The 10,255-nt window shown below is 36.7% G+C and overlaps 1 long non-coding RNA gene across 1 annotated transcript; it reads right to left on the minus strand.

Annotated features, from left to right (window-relative positions):
- Positions 1–3,335, minus strand: LOC144638003 (uncharacterized). Its single transcript, XR_013567843.1, has 4 exons — positions 3,277–3,335; positions 1,885–2,012; positions 881–943; positions 1–131 (listed from the first exon to the last, which is right to left on the minus strand). It is a non-coding gene; the product is annotated as an uncharacterized LOC144638003 (long non-coding RNA).
- Between the last annotated feature and the right edge of the window lie 6,920 nt (positions 3,336–10,255).

Raw genomic sequence — 10,255 nt, forward strand, 5'->3', positions numbered from 1 at the left:
TCACAGTATTTCTGTTTTATTTGGTATTAAACTTAACCACACTTGTGAAATAGAAGTTATTTTACGTTCTGTACACTGCACATGTAGCCAGCCGGTATCATCTTCTACGCAGATGCAGTTGTCTGAACAGCCTTTAAACAAAAATAGAATAATTTATGATGAGTCATTGAGTAATCGGCCGTCATTTTCAACATTCAGAAGATTTTGTGTCCGTAAGTGGAAAGTGATTTTATTTAGTAAGTGCGTACCTTAGTGAAACCTTTTTTAGTTTAACGAGGAGCATTTGGTAAGTATATGCTTTATTTCTTAATCGCTTGAGAAAGAAGCTGGAAGGGATGCTTTATGCAAACTTCATAATTTTAATTTGGTTTTTTTCCTCGGACGTACAAGGAAAGGAGGGTCCCATCCCCCTTCGAGGATTTATCCTGAACCAATTAATTGGTACTCTGTAAATCGCTCACTCTTTCAGTAGCTACTCATTGTCATTACAAGAATTTCAGACGCATCAACTGCCTGCCCTGATTTTTGACATGGCCATCGCAACCGGATTTGATATTAATTTTGGCCAGATTTCGTCATTTTTATGACATAGTTGCTATTTTTTGTCAAGCAGGAATTGTAAAGTTAGGACATATTTACATCTCTTAGCATTGATTTTGTATAAATTTCAGGCATTTTTTTTTACTTCTCGAGAAAATAGTGAAATCCAAAATGGCAAAATGGCGGATTTAATTACACCATTTGACGTGGTATGATGAAATGATTGCAGTTGGCAAATGTTAGTAATCTCTGTAATTAAAATTATTTATCCATAGGAACAGCACCTATTGAATACAAATTGTACTACGAACTTAACGTGGCCCTCTAATGAGAATCATACCGTGGCATGGAATTGTGCAAGTCCATTCATCGTCTGCATCGTCAGCATATCTTTTTAAAACAGCTGCATAAAATAGGAGTGGATAAATTAATATATTAATGTATGAATGTATGAATAAATGAATGTATGAATGAATAGTAATAGTAATAGTAATAGTAATAGTATATCTTTATTGCGCCTTACTCTCCAAAGGGAGGTATTGGTCCGTTTACAACAAAGGTTTATTTACTATACAGTGGAACCCCGATATAACGATCTCAATATAACGAATTCCCGAATAACGAGAATATGTTATGTCCCGCAAAGTAAGATGGAAAGAACCCCGAACATTCGATATCTTACGCCCCCTGAATGATATCGGTCCACTAAAATAAAAATTTGATCGACAATATGTCAATTAAAAATTAAATAAATTATAATGTTTATTTGCTGTAATTAAGAAGCTCTTTCATTTTTTGAAAATTGAATTATATAGTATTATATATTGAATGAATGAATGAATGAACGAACGAATGAATGAATGAATGAATAAATGAATGAATGAAATAATGAATGAATGAGCGAATGAATGAATGAATGAATGAATGAATAAATGGATAAGTGCGGGTGAGTGAGTGGATGGAAGGATGGATTTAGGAAGAGACGGAGGACAGAAGGACGGAAGTGAGGAAGAAAGTAGGTAAGGAAGGAGAGGAAAGTGAAAAAGGAAGGAAGAAAGGATGATTAGAAAAAAAAGAAAATAAGGAATGAAATAGGAAAACTGCTCTGTGTTATTTTAGTTCGTAGCTTCTTCCAAAATTAAGAGAGGGGCCTGGATGAGTAAAAAAAAACACTGAAACTGTTTTTAAGAATTTCAAAAATTTGGGAAAAGGAACCACGCCTTGGTGCTAAAAAAAAGCAAAGTTAATTGACCGGTGTCAACACATGTTTTTATCTTTAAAAAGATAGATTTATTTCCTTGAATGTAAATCAATATTCCATGCGTACAAACAAATATTCCTTACCTGGTAATAAAATGGAAGCCAGGAGAAAAGACGACGAGAGAAACCGTTTCTGTGTAAGGCTCAGCATTACTTCCTTAAAACTACTCACCGCCACTGAAGTGAACGCGAAGTAATAGAACCAGAGTGTCCTTAAAGAAATGACGTGTCTATTACTGAAGTGCAAAGTCGGGTGTCCTAAACGGGGAGTTTTAATTCTCTATTGTAGGATCCTATAAAATCCCCAAAACATTCTTTAAAAGGTCGACAGAGAACGTGTTTAGGTTTAACAAATAAAACGTGTTCAAACGAAAAAGGAGAGGTGAGAGCTTGTATTAAGTATCGGTTATATTACTATTACTTAGTTTGATATTCCAGAGATCGGGGAGAACAAAATAAATCTGTTTTGAGGGAATAAGTTGAAAGTTCGTTGAAAGAGCAACATTTGTATTAGTATTCTGAATGTTTTGTTTAGAAGGGAATGAGGACTTCTGCATGCTCAGCAGGGTGGTTAGGGCGGGTGGCGTCATAATCCTCAAGGAGTCTTACGTTTTTTTATGATGATATAAAAAGAAAGATGTAAGCATGCGAAATCGGAAAAATATCATCACTTTCACCTTTTAGTTAATTTTCGAGTTTGCTGATCTTTAAATGATCTCTTCGTTAAAGTAATCTTTGTTTTTAGAGAGCTTAATTCCACGGCCTTAAACCTCGAGCTCAGTCGACAAATGAATGGTGAAAAATTATCCGGAAAGTTTTCCTTGGCGAGACACTTATTAACTAGTTCTACTCGTCGTCCAGTTTCCTGTACAAATGTCCGCACAACGATAACGTGGATTATTCTAAAAGTAATTATTTGTGGATACGTGAATCGCCAGCGCGAACATACGCCCTTATTTTCCGTTTTCTTTTTGGACTGTGCGTGCGAGATTGAATTTTCTCTCCAGGCGGTAAAAGCAAACGCCTTCGATATAATGTGTGATTTACGGAAGCCTATTGTCAACTTTGATTTTAAAGCGTTGCGTTGCAGTGAGGTTGATGGTAAGAAACAATCACTGTATATAATTTCTGTGAAGATTCCATCGATGGCAAGACAATTCTAATACCGTTTCCGGAAGGTAAAATTTTTACTTTTGACGCACACATTTATTAAGGAAAATTGTAATAACATTCTGAATATTTCATTTGAGCAAACGTTTCTTTGTTAATTCCGGCTGCATGTTTATAAACTATAACGCAAAAGAAAATCAAACTCGCAACAAAACAGTCAGCCAGAAATATATACAGTTAAAGGCCTGTTTTACTGCTACCTTGGCCATATTGAGCTTTAGTTCTAACAAATCTTATTCGAAATACTTCTAATGAAAATCACTCAAACACAGTCTTACTGATATATCGTAATATTTATTTACTTACCTTATCCTTCTTGCTCTTGCGATTTGGGCCGAGTACAATATTACTTAGTCAGCTTGAAAAAGGCCAAACGAACAACGATAGAAACAAAATATATGCATATCACGGATTTAATTTAACATCTTTAAACGTTTGTATGACGCATCCAATGAGATGCAGTGTTTAATTTCTACAGTGCATGGACTGATATAATTGCAGCAGTTACGAGACAGTGTAGGTTGGCCTCATCTGAAATTAGTTCGTTATTAGTTTTCTTTATCATTATTTCTGAATTTGGCACAGTTGAAACTTCTTATGATAAAATAAATTCCTCGTAACTAAACCCCACACCAAGAAGTCATCAACATGTTAATAAATGTTCACGTTAGTAGTTATAACACCACTTCATATACACCCAAGGCTTAAACACCAGATTGTGGGTAATTTTTGTCGCTGAAAATATATTGTGGTGTCTTAAAAGAAACCACCCAGGAACACAAACATTTTAAACTGAATTCATTTACAGAGTTACCTGTCACTAGTTCAAGGTGTCCAATGCGTTCTATAAATATCAGAAAAGGACCCTTATGTAATGAAATACTTAAACAAAACAACACGCCAACACATGCTGTTTGAAATAAAAAATGAACTTGAACTTGAAATTGAATGAACTTGAACTTGTTAAAAGATTGTAAGCATAGGCCTACTTGAAACTATATTCAACCTATAATTAGCGATCTATAATTTGGCTGCTCTGGGACTTTTCGCTAACCAGGATCTATGCCTAAAAACAACCCTAGAGGACCCTAGAGTGGAAAAAAACTTTCCCCTCTTGAACTTGGAGGTGCTAAACGCTGGGTTGACATCTTTTTTCTCTTTTCTTTCCTTTGCCATTTTTAGCAACATTTACTAACCAGCCGTGAATATGTCATGTTCTCGAGTGTTCCCTTTATCGAAGACTTTCTAAGAGCTCCAAAGAAACAGATGTTCTTAATAATAATAATCACACAACTTTTACGTCAACGACGACAAAAATATAGAAATATATTTTAGTGATTTTAGTTCTTAAAATTTTGGCTGCGGATGCGATTCGCCCGTATAAAATAAATGTGAAAGTGGGGTCCTACTTCCTGACACTTACTGTTATTTACGATTGTACAGTATCAATTCTACCACTAATACAATCGCAACTGTCATGCATCACCAACGAACTCTGTGTTCAAAGTCTATACGGTGCCTAATAAAGAACCTTTAGTAAATATATTTTTCTTTGAGGAGTGCCTTTAACGAGGACTTGTTTTACTAATTTAAGACGTTTTTTTCTCACTATTCGCGTGTATAATAGGAATTAAAAGTGTCTAGAGGTAAAGCAGTTCTTAGCATTTATTGTTACGGCCATCAAGATTGTGGAGAATGTGAACGCTGCTTAATATGAGAAAGACGAGACAGAGACATAGAGAGTTTATTTCATCCCGAAGGAAACACACTTAATATATATTCTGCTTTTATTCGATTTGGTATAATGCTTTTATGCAGGCTCAAATTATTCTTTTCTACTGTTCTCTCCAGATATCTGTTTGTGCATCTGTTATGTTTAAAAGAAAAAAAAAAGAATTTCGTTATTCACTAGCTCAACGTACAGTTACAATAGGTTGAAAATATTACCAGTAATTATATGGTCACAACGTAACCGTGAGCAAGATTCTTTAACGGTTATTAAGGTCGCGGGGGATACCAACTGCATGAATAAATTCATGAAGGAAATTTTTGCTTGACCTGCATCTTTTAAAACGCTTATTTCGCAGCTGTTATGGGTGCGATTAAGCTCAAATTTTACAGAGACATAAAGAAATGACGAAAGATTGTGAATGTCATCTTTATTTGGTAGATTGCATTTAGCGGCGATGTTTGAGATTTTTGAAGGTGTCCCGACCTAAATACGATCATTTTGCCAAGGAGAGATGTAATTATGGTAATTATATTCAACGCTTTTATGGTGAGAACAATGCGTTTTTAAAAAGGGCACGATTGTTTATGCCAAATATTTTGTGATTACTCTGAGTTACAGAAATATTCAAATTTAAATAAAAATAAGCTCAAAGACTTCCTACAATCTATATAATGCATATCGCTAAGTGTTGTTTTAAATTTGTTAAAATATCAAAGAAACAGGGACTTTTTACAATTCACACGTACGCGCCCATATTTTTGTCCAGTCGTAAATATCTCGTAAAGTTGTCGATGTCAGTCGTTGTACTTCGTGCATACGCTTTAAATAAATGCATAATAATGAGCCTAAGGTGTCCCCCGCGACCTTAAGAAAGGCTTGTGCCTTGACTGCATCAGCGACAAAAATATGGAAATAATGCACGCGACTGCGGGCGCTTTTCATTTGTCAGAACTGGCCGGCCCGACCAGTATATTCGAAACCAAAATTGTCCTGTCAAATCAGTCAATACATAAGTATTATAAATTGATATGGTGGATTTTGTGGGAAACATTTCGTGCAAAAGACTCATTTCACATTCAAAACCACCGGACCGGCCGGCCAGTTCTGACAAATGGAAAGCGTCCTGGGTCTATGATTATTAAAGAATCAATTCTTGCGCCTGGTTGATGATCGCTTTTTACATTCAACACCATCTGGTTTTCAGGGCAAAATGGAATAAAAACTGATTTGCCTCAAGGACGTCTGTTGAAAATGTTACTACTATTTTCTTTTACTTTTATTAGTTTTACCAACCATACTCACCTATTATCTTAGAAGAGACTGGAAAACAGCTCGACCATCTTTTTTTTGATGCTTTGCACTGCTTTGGGTTGTTTATTCTTTCCTTTCAGGGTCACCAGGGTTCTTTTCTTCTTTTAACAGTCAAATTTAACAAGCAAATGTTTTATGATTGAAAGAAGCTAGTGAAAAGTTAGAAACAACTCGAGGAACGCAGTTTCTTATATCTGTAATTTCGCCAAAGCCGAGACAAAACTGTCACCCATTAAACTAATAATAATCCCAAAGAAACTTCCTTAATTTCCTTTTAGGAACATCAAAGGTTGAACGCGTCTGGTATTTAACTAGATCACCACATAAGCATTTTTGTGGTAATTGTACTAATATTTAGGTCTTTAGTTTTAGCACCGTTCCACATTTGAACGGTAATGTATTGGTAGGTTGTCATAGTAATCACCGTTTCAACCTCTTTAACTGTCAATTGCGGTCAGTTGTTTTATCGCAATCACTTCTAGTTCTGATTTGTTGACTTTTTTGATATGATAGGTTGTAAGTATGTTACGGTTGTGGGGCTCTTACCTCATCTGCATTTACTGGTGCATTACAGAAATCACTTTCACAAAAGTTCGACCAACACTCCGCAACGGTCTCGCATGTATCCTTCCATAAGCTTCACGACCCTCTCACAAACCACCGTCTGACTGGAATCATATTGCGATCTGGAACAGTTGCTTACCGAAATTTTGATAGATGAACCTGTAGTGAGGGCTACATTCCCACATCCGTCGTCGTCCGCTCCTTTACACACCACTTTCTGAGCAACTGAACAGTCGTGGTCATAACATGTCTGGCGGTAGCACTGAATGCTCATAGATGGCGGTATGGCAACGAGAATAGTACAGATAAGTGAAAAAAAAATTCAAAGGAGTATTATATAGTAAAGGAGTAGTATAGCCCTTACCAGAGTAAAAGCGGTCTTAAGCAACATTTTAATTCAGTGTAGACGGTCTTTATTGTTGTTCTCGTGGAAAGCACTGCAAGAAGGATAGAAAATATTTCAAGTTATAATCCAGCTTCATTCAGTTGTGTATAGAAAGCGCGCAAAACGGAACATATAAGATTTAGGAAAATATTGTATTATTCCCGGAAACCTACTATTTTATTATGTTTACTCAAAGGAAAAGCTGTGTTGGACCTTTCTTCATACGCCACCTATTATCGACGGTTTTGTAATTTTTCCTGGCGCGAATATGTCAAAAACAACGGAACCTCCTATGGATTTGTTCGGATGTGACACTCTCTACATGTATACTGAATGTCTAAAAACTGTTCGTCTTTTTTGTCATTTTAGTAAAAGCCAGTTGCAAATTGGTAATAGAGTGATTTTATTTAACCCGTGAAACAACATCTAACAATTAGTGCTAAATAGTGAAAACTAAACAAAAGAAAACAATGGAATAAGTGTCTAATAGTATCTATTTGAGTAGTAACTATTTCACGGTTGAAGTGAAATCACTCTAGTGCTATAGTTTTGCCCTACTATAACACTACTGATTGTCAAAATTTACCTCAAATAATTATCTAAATGATTATTAATAACATTGATGCGCTTACTCGTTCGATTCCTGATACTTTTCCGACTCGTGCGTAAAAACCGTACGGGCAAACTTTCCATGAATTTTTTCATGTCCACAGTCAATTGTTTGTGCTTACCTTTCAAGAGATATCTACTTCCTTAAGAACGAAGTCACTAGTTCACAAGTACTAGTCACTAGTTCACAAGTACGACGAAGGAAATAAACCGCAAGGCGCACAGGCGATTGATGAAGACAACGAAGATGCTCTCTTTGAAGCGGGAGAATTCGGCGACTCCAATCCAGTTGCACTTCAAAGAGCTGTCTGGTGTTTTTTTTCCTTACACTTCGCTTTACGAGCCAAAAACGAAAGTCGGTAGACGTTCAACTTCAACAGCAAAATGATAGCTAAAAAATCTTGGTTTCCTTAGCCGAGCGTCCTCCTGGCTTTCGGTGATGCCTGTTCCAGTTTCTTCATCAGACGTTTCCTTATCTTTACGATAATGTAATCCATTTCATTTGTCTTTTTCGTCACGATCAATAAATTTGTTTTCAAAATCGTGGTAGCTTGTCATCATAAGCCCTTTACGGAGGAAGCCATTTAAATGCAAGTGACCGGAAGTGCTTTTTAACAGATAATAAACAAGCATGGCTCGAGTGCCATATAATAAACTACTTACTAACCTAGCTTGCTCGACCCGTTTGTGTACGGACCTCGCTATGCTCGGTCCGTACTGCTACGACCTCGGGCCAATATTCCCCAGTACGGCCCCCGCGCTCGATTAGTAAGATACCCTTATGAGTTTCTGTTCCCATGCGAGTACTGGCAAAGGACACATTTCTAGTGATTATTTATTTTTCAATCACAAGAATTGATCTGTTTCCGTTTTACAGAAAGAGCTTGATCGCTATACCCAAAATCTAAGAAAAAAAATTATAGGTCACCATACTCGTTTACGAAAAAGAGAAGATTTCTATTTCTCGCGGACTAAGCCGCATAGAAAAAAGCCGTCATTTTGTTTATGTGCACGCGCTAAATACGAGTAAAATTCTGCGCAGTAAGGATGCGCAATGCAATACAATGCAATAACCGCTGTTGCTTGATGTGACTGCCATGGTGTGTCCTAAAGGTTTCAGGCGCCCTTGTATCTCAACTTAGAAGCAAATTTATGATGTGTTAATCAAGTGTTAAGGTTTAGCGAATCTGTGATATGTTAATCGAGAATTAAGTGTTAGTATGAAGTATCCATTTTGCTTAAGAGTTGATCTTTCGGCCGATACTGAAAGTTTATGTGGTTCGGATCGCTCAAATATCTTACTTGTACCAGTAAAGGCTGCCAGTTTCGAATTTGTGATGTGCAATTGTGCTTGAGTAATTTTAAACCTTTTTGACGATCTTCATTTCTGGTGCTCTCAATCCTGGGCGCTTTGTTCTTTTGTATCATTTGATGTTTTAGCTACAAAAATAAAATCTAGCAGTCTTATTTGCTATAAAACTAGTGCTAACCACAGGTTAGAAAGTGCGGGCGTTGACGCACTTAGAAAAGGTACTGGCACGAGAGTGCGTAATTTTAGATATAGATGGCAGTGTCGATAAATAAATGATTAAATGGACAAAAGACAATTATCCCGAGCAACGCGTCACGCAAGGAATGCATGTTTTTATCGTTTTGGGAAGTGTAATCGAGCACGCGGTGTGAATTGAAATGTGATTTTTCTCAGTCGGTAAACTCGCTATGTTGTGCTCGCCTTTTATTAACGTGGCGCGATTAATGATAAATCACGCTTAATTGCCGCTAACCGGCCGCGAACCAGTCAGAGTTGTTTTTTTGTCGGATTGACAGTTTAGTGAACTGTAGTCGAGCAAGCGGTGTGAATTAAGATGTGATTTTACTCGGTCGATAAACTCGCTATGTTGTCAGTGTTATAACGAATTTCTCGAGAATAACCGTTGTTGGAACCATTTGCTTTGCCGTGGTTTATGCGTAATACAATCAGAGCAAATTTTCACAAAAGCAACACCCGTAAAACAAGTGTGCAAATTGTAATGTTTGCAGTCTTCCATGTGACAGAAGCCAAGATCTTATGTGACAATCGTTCTTGGAGAACAGATTTTCTCTTCCGGTGATACGACAAACTGTCGTGATTGACACATTTTTCGCATTCCGATCGTTCTTAGTAGAAGAACAAAATTTTCAACTTCCGTTTTGCAGATAGTCTTTATAAACGTGGCGCGCACGCGTAATACGCAATCCGCTGGTCACTGTCAAGATTAGGGTTGCGGGCCTCTCTTGGGCCCGCAATAACATTTTGGATAGGTTTTCCTCATTTATTTTCGTTTATTTTTCATTTCGTTAATGGTACTGGTATTCCTACAGTTTGGAAATGTGATAATGATAATACAAGGTCCTTCCGGAACTACCCCCCACCTCGGGGCAAGGAACTTAGCAATACAAGGTCCTTATCTAAAGTTATCCCGGTTTATTCAGTAGCTCACTTAACGATATTTCCTTAAAGAGCAAGGGAAACAGTCATAAAGAAGAAGAAAAAAACTAAGCAGAAATTGTAGAAAATTATATTTTGGACTGGGGGACGGTATGGATATATTTTTTCGTATTGCAATTGCCTGTTTTAAATTGCCTTTAAAATAGTAACAGACCGGACACTCACTACTCTATATCAATTTTTTTATTTTTTTTTA

Source organism: Oculina patagonica, chromosome 2, assembly GCF_052425735.1.
Source record: "Oculina patagonica isolate OP01 chromosome 2, crgOcupat, whole genome shotgun sequence".
In the NCBI taxonomy this organism is placed as follows: Eukaryota; Metazoa; Cnidaria; class Anthozoa; order Scleractinia; family Oculinidae; genus Oculina; species Oculina patagonica.